Raw genomic sequence first — 12,809 nt, 5'->3', positions numbered from 1 at the left:
ATTGGAGAGCTCAGATGGAATTTCCATGCATATTGTTCTCTCTCGCACGGTAATCTAGCTCTAACCTGCCATGATTCACCCTCTGTGAATTTGCTTGGGGGCCATCGGAGGGGGAGGGGGAAAGAAATAAAAATAGAGGGGTAATTTATGCATCCTGTCAGCCCCGGCCCTGCCACACCACCCCTTATGAGCCCCACGTTTATTACACCCTTTCCAATAACCCAAGAAGACAATTACTATAATTTCTATTTTTAAAGCCTCGATTCCCTCTGGACCAATGGCTTACATTTAAAGTGTGGAGAGGAGCAGGTGTCAATAGGACTTCATTACATTTACGAGCCTTTCAAATATGCCGTTCCTGGTGTTTGCCAGAGTTAATGCCTTCCGATGCACGCCTCACAATAGAATTAATATTTTTGATTGCCGGGTGGCTGGGTGTGCCCCCCCCCCCCGCCTTGAAATGAAACCTAGCACAGTTTTCTTTTATTTTGTCATTTTTTCCAGGGAAATTGGCAAACATTCTGCTGGCTTTCATGCATGCTTTGGCAATTTGCATGTCATACAGATAAAAGGAAGGAAGGGAGGGAGGGAGGGAGGGGGAAAGAAAGAAAGAAAGAAAGAACGAAAGAAAGAAAGAAAGAAGGAAGGAAGGAAGGAAGGAAGGAAGGAAGGAAGGAAATATATAGATATATATATAGAGAGAGAGAGAGAGAAAGAGAGGGAGGGAGGGAGGGAGGAGTGGGGAGAAGAAAGAAAGAAAAAGAAAGAAAGAAAGAAAGAAAGAAAGAAAGAAAGAAAGAGGGAGGGAGGGAGGGAGGAAGGATCAGTGAAAAGAAGAGGTTGCAGAAAATACAATAGTGCCATATATAGATAGCTAACTTCTCTGGATGGATGTTAACAGCCCTCCCTCCCTCCTTTCCTTTTTAAAACCTAAAAACAACTCAGCCAACAAGAATGCACTTGTTCCCTTGTTTCTGCCCCCCCCCTTCAACCAACATCCAGGGGAAAAAAACCAAGAAGTTACAGAGGATGGAGAAGAAATAACTTTGCATTTATAGTTGAGATCACTTTTCCACCCTGCAGAGTGAGCAGCATCTGCTACTTCACCCAGTCTTTCCCTACCAAAATTTTAGATGTTTATTATATGATTGTGCTCACCAGTTTCCTGCATTTGCCGGCCTCTTGCATGCTAAGCATGAACTTTGGCACGACAATGGATTTGCACCTACAGTTCCTAGCATGAATGAACAAACCAACAGCCATTGTGAAATATAGGATATTCTCCTTTGTCCTTCACTGCCAGAGTTCAGTTCAATGTACTTTATACGGTCTACAGACCATACCAAAATAGAAATATTACTTGGAGATATCTAAGAGGGTACAGCTTCCTTAATCATAATCCTCAACATCCTTGTATAGATTAAAGTCAGATTGCTTGCTTACCCTAGCAACACCAGTTAAAAACTTTGCCACTGCTAGAGTCCCTTTGGAATTTGATCACAGAGAAGATATTTAATGTAACATTGATTGGAATGTTACCAGAGGGACCTTCTAGAGAAGAGGCTACAAACCACTACTGCTCCTAATTCACAGCAGAAGACTATCAATACCCTTGCTTGATGGAGCAGCTCATGTATCTCAAGTTAAAGATCAAGAACTTTGCTCTTTTGTCTTGTTTCATTCACGCCCCACCAGATGTCCATTACTCACAAGGCGAGATCTTAGTCTCATGGGTGTATTCACATCTTGTGTGTTGTGTTGTGCCCATGTGAATATATTTCTGAGGATGTGCCCGGTTTCTACAATTGCTCACCAGACCACGGGGGCCTGAGGTCACTTATGACCAAGGGACACTTAAACTTTGCCAAAAAAGTGACAATTAATAAAGAAAGACTAACTTTCTCACTTCCAGCTTCTGCACTGCTAAACCTCCCTGTCTGAGGTTTAGATAAGCCATATCTCAACATTTTTTCACAGCCCTTCAGGACATATGGGGGTCTGGGATTCTCCATCTCTAGATGTTTCTAAGAAGAAGCTGGACAGTCCCCCCCTCCAACAAATGGTTTAATCGGTTTTCCTACACATTGCAGAGGGTTGGACTAGATGATCCTTGTGGTTCCTTCCAACTCTACCATTCAAGTATCATTGCCTATGTTTCAACAACAGCATTAACTTGGTTACTGACATAACTAATTTTCTGGCTTCTCACAATGTGTGGAGCAATAAAGGAACCAAACAGACTGGTGGGCGCCCACTTAACTAAGGGCCTGCCCTGTGGAACATTATTCCAAAGGGAATGTGGCATGTGGACTGTGGAGGTTTGGATGAGTCCAACCCAACTGACCTTCCATAAGACCGTGAAAACTTGATTCTTTGCCTGGTCCTGGTCCAAAGCATGAGGTGAACTTGTCTAGAAGGAATTAGCTTCTGAATGGCCTGTACAATGGTTAGCCTCAGTTACCTTTTTACTTTGTTATTGCGTTATTCTGTTTCTCAGCTCAAGGTATTTGTGGTGTTTTGTTATAATCCAGTTAACCTTTGGGTGGTTCTGGATGATACTGGATAGAACAATTGGAACAGTGTCTTTCTTCCTGCCTGCCTGCCTGCCTGCCTGCCTGCCTGCCTGCCTGCCTGCCTGCCTGCCTTCCTTCCTTCCTTCCTTCCTTCCTTCCTTCCTTCCTTCCTTCCTTCCTTCCTTCCTTCCTGCCTGCCTGCCTGCCTGCCTGCCTTCCTTCCTGCCTTCCTGCCTTCCTTCCTGCCTGCCTGCCTGCCTGCCTTCCTTCCTTCCTGCCTGCCAGCCTGCCTGCCTGCCTGCCTGCCTGCCTGCCTTCCTTCCTTCCTTCCTTCCTTCCTTCCTTCCTTCCTTCCTGCCTGCCTGCCTGCCTGCCTGCCTGCCTGCCTGCCTTCTTCCCTCCCTCCCTCCCTCCCCTTCCCTTCCCTTCTGTGCCCCCAAATGATTTCCAGTGGCTTACATGATACAGAAGCTGTGTTCTTGTGTGATGGATCAAAAAGCTATGAGAGAAATGATTTAATTGAAATTGGTGGAATCTGGGGATGGGATATGTGCATTTCATTGAGATCCCCTTACTCTTCCCCTTATAATTCAAGCATCAAGTTGAAAGTACAAGAATTATAGGAATACTTCCAGATGCCAGGTTTGATAGCTAACCATGGGGAAGATGACAATGGTTAGGAAGATTTATCTGAATTCCACTTGCATGGTTTATTCTTTGCTTCAGCTCAAGACTGTGGCGAGGAGTATTGAGTGTTCAGAATGTAGGATCTGGCTTGTTTGTTTGGAGATATCTGTGAAAACATGCCGATAAAAGCCAGCTTGCAATTCCCTTGAGGTCTGTGTCGAGTCTTCATGTATATTCCAGAACCCCAAACTGCTCAGATGTCAGAGGTGATATGATTGGATAGTAGAAAGTGGAGGTGGGTAATAGTTAGGAATATTTATTTGATCTGTCAGAACAAGTTTTTCAAAAACTAGATCCTAGGAAGCATATCTGAATGTGGGTTATTTCAAAATATCAACTAGGCTCCTTGAAGATGCAGAAAGGAAGAGAGATGGGGAGACAGGAAGGGGGGGGATTTTGTATCTTAATTATCCTTTCCCTATTTATGACTTAATTTTGCCCTGGGGCAGGAAAAAGCTCAGGATCAAAAAAGAAAAAAAAGGAATAATTGATTGTAGCAATAACCTTAGAGGCATCCATGGTGTGGGTTTGTGTGTGTGTGTGTATCAAAAAAGACAAAATGGTGGCTGTAATGGTGTGGATTAAGCTCTGCCTCTTTTTTCACGTGCATCATACAGACAGACAGGTAATAAGGGCTTGATCCCCACAGACATGCCTGAGCAGCAGCACATTGAACAAAATGACTAATCACATTTTTTGACTATGGAGGTATCCACCCTGTATGCTACAAAGATGCTGGACATTTTGTGTTCTCAGAAAAATGCTTCCTGTGAAGTCAGTTACATCATCCCCCAAGTTGGAAAAAGTCTAAATTAAAAGTTCCCATAACATAAAAATAAAGTCACTACAGGTAGTCCTCGCTTAATGACCACAATTGGGACTGGGATCTCAGTTGCTAAGCAAAGTGGTCATTAAGTGAATCTGACCCAATTTTATGACCTTTTGTGGCAGTCATTAAGCGAATCACCCCAGTTGTTAAATGAACCACGTGGTTGTTAAGCAAATCACATGGTTCCCCACTGATTTTGCTTCCCAGAAGCCAGCTGGGAAGGTCGAAAATGGTGATCAAATGACCACAGGATGCTGCGACAGTCATAAATGCGAACCAGTTGCCAAGCGCCCAAATTGTGATCACGTGACTGCGGGGATGCTGTGATGGTTGTAAGCATGAGCACTGGTTGTAAGTCAGCTTTTTCAGCACATTCGTAAGTCTGAACCATCACCAAATGAGTGGTCATTAAGTGAGGACTACCAGCACATACATACTTTTAAAAAAAATAATTGAGTGGATTCCAAAGCAGAGCAGACACTCATATTAACATCTGCTGATAAGACGTCCCACTAAAGAAGCCAAGCTTAATTCATAAAGACCCAGTTCTTAAAGTGCAACAGGAAGAGGCAGACCATCATTCCAAGGTGAAAGCTTGTGTTGCCTCCTGTTCCTTTTCTCAGCCAAGTGCCCTCCAGAATGCTGAATTTCAACTCACAGGGTTTTCAGTTTGGGAAGCCTGGCCTACTGGTGAGCACACGTTGACATCATTCCCTCGGACAAAGATTTGCTTGGGTAAAGCCGTTCGTAGAACTGAACTGAAGATTTGCCCTCTTTACACAAACGGACACCATCTCAAAATGTGTAAATGATGTGTGTGGGGGCGCATGGGTGTGCATGCACACTTGAGGAGGAGGAGGATGCAATTAAAACTGGCTAAGGCTTTGACCCTCCTTTTGGCATTTTCATTCTGATCAGAAGAAGGTTGGCGAAGTCTGCTAAGAAGCAGCAAGTAGGGATCGGTTGATAGAAGAAGAAAGGAAGTCCCACTATTTTTGAATTGGATTTTAAAAACCACCACCTCCACCAACACAGGATGTGCTCCATGTCAAGGCATGCTCCTCACACATGGCTCTGTAGCTTGCATGTTTGTTCCTGTTGGCTCCCAGCTGTGGTTTCATAGATCTTTCTGCCTTTCCCCCCCATTATTATTATTTTAGTCTTTAGGGGCCTTCCAGCTGCTTGATTTAAATTCTCCTGACATTCCTCCCTTGCGAGTTTTGTTCACAGCTGAATTAACTAGCAGTTGGCTTACTTAATCCACCCCACTCCATCTCGTCCTCCCGTTTTCTGTGCCAAAGTCACCCCCCAATGTGACAAGAACGTTGCATTCTCCCGCTTCGAATCTTGGGAGCACATCCATTAGAGACGGCTTTTCAGTCCTTCCAAGGCCTCAAATTAAAAATTACTGCTGTGTAATAAACAGCCTAACAAGGCTTGGCTGTCAGTTTTCATTTGCATAAACAATGGGTGGAAATAAAACATTTAACTGTGAACGATCAAGAGTGCTCTCCTTGATGAGGATGAAGGAGATGGAGGATTGGCCAAGGGTGTAAATGAGGGGCTCATGTGGAGATGGTGGTTGTGGCACTGTGAAGGCCCACCTTTTTGTATGGCTACAGTCTTTGATTGTGATCTGTGACCACCAACTTCCCTCTTTAGGTATCCATGGAGGGATGATGCTGAGATGAGGTTAGGAAGAGGGTGGGACAGTCAAGGCTACCCCCATGCCATCTGCAGGGACTCTGACCCTGACTGGACTATCATGGATTTCTAAAATCTATTCCATAGAAGAGAATCTCTGTAGCTCAGGGTTGAAATGTGGAGTCCTTGGTGCTCTCTGAGCCTGGTTGTTTGCTTGCAGACATTTCATGACCCAGCTAGGTAACATCATCCTTTACCCAACGTACCCAACTAAGTAACATCATCCATACTTGCACTGATGATGTTACCTAGTTGGGTCATGAAACGTCTACAAGCAAACAACCAAGCTCAGAGAGCATCTAAAATCTTTTCTCCAAACTTTTTTTTTTAAGCAAGAAGTGCCAAAATTGTTAATGCAACAATGACATGAACATCATCCAAAATGTTTGCTCCAAATATAACCAGGGCACTCCCAGGATACTTTAATCATTTGGCATCAGGTCCCTAAGCAAGGGGCTGACTGATGCCTGGGCTGTGTTTCTAGAGGCTTAAAGCCATTTCTACTGCTGTGAATAAAAAAGGGAGCAAACACTGGAACAGAAATAAGTCTTCATCCTATCTATGCAGCACATCTATCCTTTCTCCAAGGATCTCCAACAGAACTTCCATATTTGAGTGGCAGCAGAAAGGAGGTATTTGCTGCATTGTTTGGGGCCATCTAATGGTCATCTGGAGATCTGCAGCCTAGGTAGAGCTAATCTCTGATGCATCCATCTTTCTCAACATTTATATTTTATTCTAATTGGGTACATTAAGATGAAAAGGACTAGGCCATAATTACCTAATGGTGATGTCATGGCTGATAGAACTTTCCTGCACATCAGTGGTTCTCAAGCTTGGTGACTTTAAGATGTCTGGACTTCAACTCCCAGAGTTCCCCAGCCAGGCTGGCTGGGGAATTCTGGGAATTGAAGTCCAGACATCTTAAAGTCGCCAAGCTTGAGAAACACTGCTATACATATTTATTTATTTTATTTTATTTTATAAATTTATTCACTGCCCATCTCTCCCCTACAGGGGGACTCTGGGTGGCTTACAATAAAACAGGATTAAAATTCAAAACCATTACAATACAGAATAAAGTAAAATTACGAATATAATACTTAGTTGACTTTCTCCTGAAAGAGTTGATCTTTCAGGAGATTTCATTGGGCACCAGGAATCAGGAGGTGATTTAGTCCTTCCTTATCCTTTAGCTTGTAATAAGTATCCCCCTGCAACTCAATTTTTATTGGAAAAGAGAAAGAGACCCACAAGGTAATCCTGGAACAATATTCCTGAACCATGACAACTTCCTGAGCTGTGGCCTTCAGTACTCAGAATTCCCCAGCCTGCCATTGCTGAGGAATTCTGGGAGTTGAAATCCATAATCTGAAAGTTGCCAGTGGTGAGAAACACTGCCCTAGAACATGGGCAGAAGATTTTTTTTTAAAACCTAGCTTCCAAGATAATTCATTTTCCTCAGTCACACAATATACTGAACAATAAACTAACCGGATGGGCTGGGTGTGCACCCTACACTAAGCCACATCCACACACCTCTGACCAACATCAAACTAAATAAGTAAAACTTGATCACTCAATGCAGTTGCTCAGTTTGTAACTGATCTGGTTAAGAGGGTTTGTGAACAGCCAAAGCATCTTTTGTGAGCCTGCCTGTGTGTCACTGTGCAACTTGATTGGTCTTGAGCACTGACAGTAAAATAAGATTTATAAGAATCACTTCAGTGGTTTATTGGGAAAGAACTGCTTCTAAGCATGCAAGCAAAACCTGGTATCTATGAACAAGGAGATGATGAAGAGACAGGGGCATCCTGGGGTGGGGGCATTAATCACACAGACCGTGGCCACCATCTTGACTTTTCTTCACCCTCTCCCACCTGACAGACTGTCTCTATCAAGAAAGTAAAGTAAAATAGAGTAATGCTAATCAGCCTACAGGTAGTTATGACCTCAATTGCAACCAGAACTTCCATTGCTAAGTGATGTGTTCATTAAGTGAGTCATGCCCAATCTTACAACCTTTTTTCCTGTGGTCGTTAAGTGAATCATGCAGTCATTAAGCAAATCTGGCTTCCCCCACTGACTTTGCTTGTTGGAAGCCCCCTGGGAAGGTCGCAAATGGCGATCATGTGACCCCAGGATGCTGCAACCATTGTAAATACATGCCGGTCGCCATGTGCCTGAATTTTGATCATGTGACCGCGGGGACCCAACTTATGAATTTTGATCATAAGTTGCAAGGACTGATTGTAAGCCACTTTTTTCAGCTCTGTTGTAACTTTGAATGGTCTTTAAACACATGGTCATAAGTGGAGGACTACCTGTATTTCTTTGTCATCTGCCGGATGGGGTGGGGTGGGTGGGGAAGTGATGACATGTATGTTGCTATGCAAAATCTGCCTCTTATGCAACGGTGCAACACAAGTACAAAAAAGTGAAATTGTGTCATGATTTAGGGTCTGCCATTGTGGCATCGTTATGACTGTGGCCATCAGAACTAGTCTGCAGAACGCTGTTCAGCCTTGTGCAGGATGAGTTCTGCCCATGCACCTACTAGCACGCCATCGGCTATTTGTGGCCTGAAGAGGACAATGTTCTTCAGCTCTAGTATGGCATGCTTGTTGTACCCGTTGGCAACTCCTTCAAGTATCTGTGGCTTTTCCTGGTCTCCCACAGTAGCTGCATGGTCCTGGGAAAATAGGAATTTGAGTTGAGGAGGTGTGAAGTTGTTTGCAACTGGGTGCAAGAGCCTTCTTTCACTCTACCAGCACCTCCTTAACTCAAACATGCGTTTTCCTGGGATCACTTGGTGGTTATGTGAACCCAGAAAGAGATGCAAGGTGTAGATCTAAATAAGAAATAAAACAATATTTGATGCTACACAGAGAAATGAAAGGGCCAAATGTGATATGGAAAAAGGCATACAGAGCCTTGTTTTCCTCTGTTTATTGGCATAGATGCAGTTTCTAAATAGCTTAGTTTTATCTGCCTTTGGGTGGACTGGTCTGAAAAATTCCCAATCAACAGAAATCTCCAGGGATGAGTGTAACATGTAGCCCAGCTCTTGTCAAGTTCTTCCATTGATATCTGCGATTGTATATTGCCTACATTTCTGGTGTATTTTTACTCCCCAAACTCTTTTTCTTCAGGTCCTGTTAATATTAAAAAGGACCTTGTTAACAAGATCTGAAAGACTTCGACTCTGAAAGAACATTATCCTTTGCAAAATCTGAAAAAAAACCCCCACTGTGGCTAATGAGAATTTTAGCTTTTTCAGAGAATCCAAGAACACTAGCACAGAAGGCCTCCTCCAGTCTGTCTCTTACCCACCTTGGCATGCCAGAAAACGTATCAGGAATAAATAGCTACATCTTCTGCTTGCCTAATGCCTTGGCTTAAACTAGCATAAACCCATATCATGCCATAGATTTCCTTCCAAGTTCACAGGTGGATGAGGTTCAGATCCTCTCTGCTTTCTCATATAGTCCAAGTCCCAGTGAAACTTTGCCTGCCTTTAGATGTCTAAAGTTTTCTTTGTGTGGGCCTTTGAATCAGTCCTGACTCCTGGCAACAGCCTGGAGAAGTCCCTGCAGTTTTCTTGGAAGTTGTTTGCCCTTGCCTTTTTCTTCCTAGGGCTGAGAGAGAGGGACTGGCCCAAGGTCACCCAGCTGGCTTCGTGCCTAAGGCAGGACCAGAACTCAGGGTCTCCCAGTTTCTAGCCTGGTGTCTTTAACCACTATACCAGACTATCTCTCTAGACTTGTTTAATAGCATACAGGGTCTAGAAACTGGGAAGAATTGTGTAACTTTGAGGAGGCAGTCCCACAACACCCTTTTCCAGGTTGTGAAGACTTAGAAACTGCTTTCACACACTACAGTACTAAGATTGGTAATTTTTTTTTTTTTTTTAATAACCAGTGACATCTGCAGGGGGTTTCAAAATCTACAAGATGGTGGAGGGTCAGAGCATTGCAAGGCAAGCCCTGTGCCTTCCAAATTGATGGGGCTTGCCTCGCGATGCTCCCTCCACCTCTGGCCAATGTTGAACTACCTGCATTGGTTTTTCCTGAGTTTTGCAAAGTTCTGAGTTATGCAGCCATCAAGTTTCACAGACTCAAGTGCAGCCAAAACCATCCCTGAGAAGTCCTCCTTCTCCACCACCTTTACAAGGACAGGAGAACTCTTTCAGAACTTGAATCCAGGAGAAGATTTCTTTTCAGCTCGCAAAGCCTCTGGCAGCAGGATCTGGGACGCCAGTTGGCCCAGCTGCCTTACACTAACTTTGTTTCGCCCTTCACAAGTCGAAGCCTTGTTCCTGGGGAGACACAGGCCACCGTGTTTGTGTGGACCCAGATAAGGGTGGACAGATCTCTGCATAAAAGCCTCCCCAAATTCTCGCCTGGCAGGAGAATTCAGACTGAACTTTTGATAGTTCCGTCATTCCCTTTCCCTCCTTTTCAGAAAGTTGCAGCTGGATCTCTTTCTTTAAATGCCTTCCTGTCTGCAAACAACAACATCCACTTTCTTTTTGGCAAACTTATTCCCTCCCATCAAAAGACTTCCATTGAGGGACTTCACAAATGAAGGCATTCATTAAGCTCATGCAAAGCCCTTGATTTTTCACCTGGTCTTTTAGGAACGTCTTCCGACGTGCCTCTCTCTTGAAAGGGAAAAGGGGGACATGTTCCCTCCCCCCACAATTCAGTTTTTCAATCCAGAGCTTGTGGCTTTGCTGGTATTCATTGCCCCTTTTGTTCTAATTTATTTATTTATTTTAATGGGAAAGGAATTGGAAGCAAAAGTCACTTCCCTGGGTCTCTAGGTAATGACTTTCCAAGCAGGAGAGTCTAAACTAGAGATTAATCTTGAAACTTAATACAATTTATTAAAAAACAAAAAAACAAAAAAAACCCTAGAGATTAATCCAGGTCTCGGGCAGACTCTCCTTTGCCCCAAATGAAATATCCCTGGAAAATGGGTGAAACGTTCTCTTGTGGAAGTTGTGGCTGGAAACTCAAGGAAGAATTGCCAAATACCTTCAATTCTTATTACTTATTCTGCTCCAACGAGTTCTCCGTACCCGAGAGATTTTTAAAAGTAATAACACGGGCATCAGTGTCTTGATCTGCTCCACCTCGTAGGGCTGACAATAACATTGGCCTCCACAACAGACACTGAAATTGCTGCTGTAAAGTTGTGCATTTGATAGGCTGGCTTTGCTCACCGTAACACTTGTGGACCACTTTGTGAATCCTTCCTTTTTACGGAGTCATGAAGTGAAAGCTTAGCAATGTAAGGCAAAAAAGCTAAGCTGACTGTACTTCTCGAGGACCATCTCTTTGTTTAAAAAGTGAGAAATAACACCGAATCTTTACAATATTGTCTAAGCCACGTTGTGAGGCGGCTTCAGGATGAGGTTGGTGCGTGAAACTTTTTATGGCAAGGAAACAAGCACTGATTAGCTATTATCACTGGCTCATAATACTTCAAGAGGCTATTAAAGGTATGGAACAGAAGCTCATTAAAAAAAATAGCAGCCTTCAGGCTGACCGATTATAAGCAGGCCTGATAATGCTATCGTGGCTCATGGACTTTCCCCACCTCACTTTCCCTTCATTTCTATTTTAATCACTTCCATCTAAAGAGAAAGTGAATTTCTTTTTGAACTAGGAAGAGCTTGACGTGCAAATAGCATCGACAGGGAAAACGTTGGAAGATCTCTCCGTTGCAAGGAGAAGGTCGTGCAAAAGTTCGTGAAATCAGTTAAAAATGTAAGCTGCAAACCTTGTGGAAGAAATGTGAAAGTCGGGTTCTACAGTTCCAGCCATAATAATTCAGTGGGGCATCATGCATTCCCTTTCACAAGAAATTTAAAGTATGTGAGTGGAATTACAGATATTCCTCGATTTACGACCATTTGTTTAGCAACCGTCCAAAGTTAAGATGGCGCTGAAAAAAGTGACTTATGGCCGGTCCTTGCACTTGTGACCATTGCAGCATCCCTGTGGTCATGTGATCAAAATTCAGGCGCTTGGCAACCGGCTCACATTTACGATGGTTGCAGCATTCCAGGATCACATGATCGCCATTTGCAACCTTCCCAGCCAGCTTCTGACAAGCAAAGTCAATGGGGGAAGCTGGATTCGCTTAACAACTGCAGCAATTCGCTTAACGACCATGGCAAAAAAGGTCATAAAATCAGGCATGACTCACGTAACAACTGCCTAGCTTAGGAACGGAAGTTCTAGTTCCAATTGTGGTCGTAAGCCGAGGACTACCTGTAACGCAAATGGCAAAAAGTGAACACAGTTTACTGAACCAGACCATGGTTCAGGAGGTGTGCTGGGAGGGCAGAGTAGGCAATTCTGGGAATGGTAGTAAGGCAGAAGAATGGGAAGTCTACCGTAGCCTGAGGTCTGTACAGATCTCTTCCATCAACTTTGGAAGTTAGCTGGTGGGCAAGAGATCTTCAAGCAGATCCATCAAAATGTGGGCCTACCAACCCAACTCAGGGAAATGCACTGTGGCATCGCTTCCATAGCTGGGGTTTGGCTAGTGGGGAATGGCTTTCTCACCTTGAGGTGTCTGCTGTGGAGGCTTGGGGCTGACTCACAACTGTTGATTTTCTCCCCACGGGTCCACCTTTGACTCAGCAGTTTGCCTCGGAACTCATTTTCTAAGGAGAGGAGAGAAAGGCATACCATCAGTAGGAAGCTAGGGTATACAATAAAGCTGGTGACAGCACCCTCCCCTACCAAGATGACGCGGAGGACATCAGAGTTTAGGCTGCAGGATAGACTTCCTCATCAGACCTTGCAAGACAGTTGGAAGGAACCTGGAAGTTGAAGAACATGAAAAGAGCACAGAAGATCAAAACCCTGGTGGCTAATCTCGCTGGGCTTCAGGTTGAGTTGAGTGTGGTCCATTTTTCTTCTGGGAGTCTTCCTAGTCATCCTAGACTATTCAGAAAAAGCAGAAGTTCAGGATGTTTTGGGGTGGGGGTAGGGGTGGGAGTTATCTCTGTTGGTAACTCAAGCAATAGATGAACGTACTGCAAGATCTTTTGTAATCCT

The 12,809-nt window shown here is 43.9% G+C and overlaps 1 protein-coding gene across 1 annotated transcript in view; it reads right to left on the bottom strand.

The window, feature by feature from the left end:
* Nucleotides 1-12,410, bottom strand: part of MYT1 (myelin transcription factor 1) — a 112,660-nt gene extending 100,250 nt beyond the window's left edge. Inside the window, exon 1 of the mRNA XM_063296919.1 lies at nt 12,312-12,410. The gene's annotated coding sequence lies outside the window, so the exon portion shown is untranslated. The remainder of the gene's footprint in view (nt 1-12,311) is intronic.
* Between the last annotated feature and the right edge of the window lie 399 nt (nt 12,411-12,809).

Source organism: Candoia aspera, chromosome 3 (assembly GCF_035149785.1).
Source record: "Candoia aspera isolate rCanAsp1 chromosome 3, rCanAsp1.hap2, whole genome shotgun sequence".
NCBI classification, from domain to species: domain Eukaryota; kingdom Metazoa; phylum Chordata; class Lepidosauria; order Squamata; family Boidae; genus Candoia; species Candoia aspera.
Note: the sequence above shows the minus strand (reverse complement) of the source record. Positions and strands in the feature narration are given on the sequence as shown.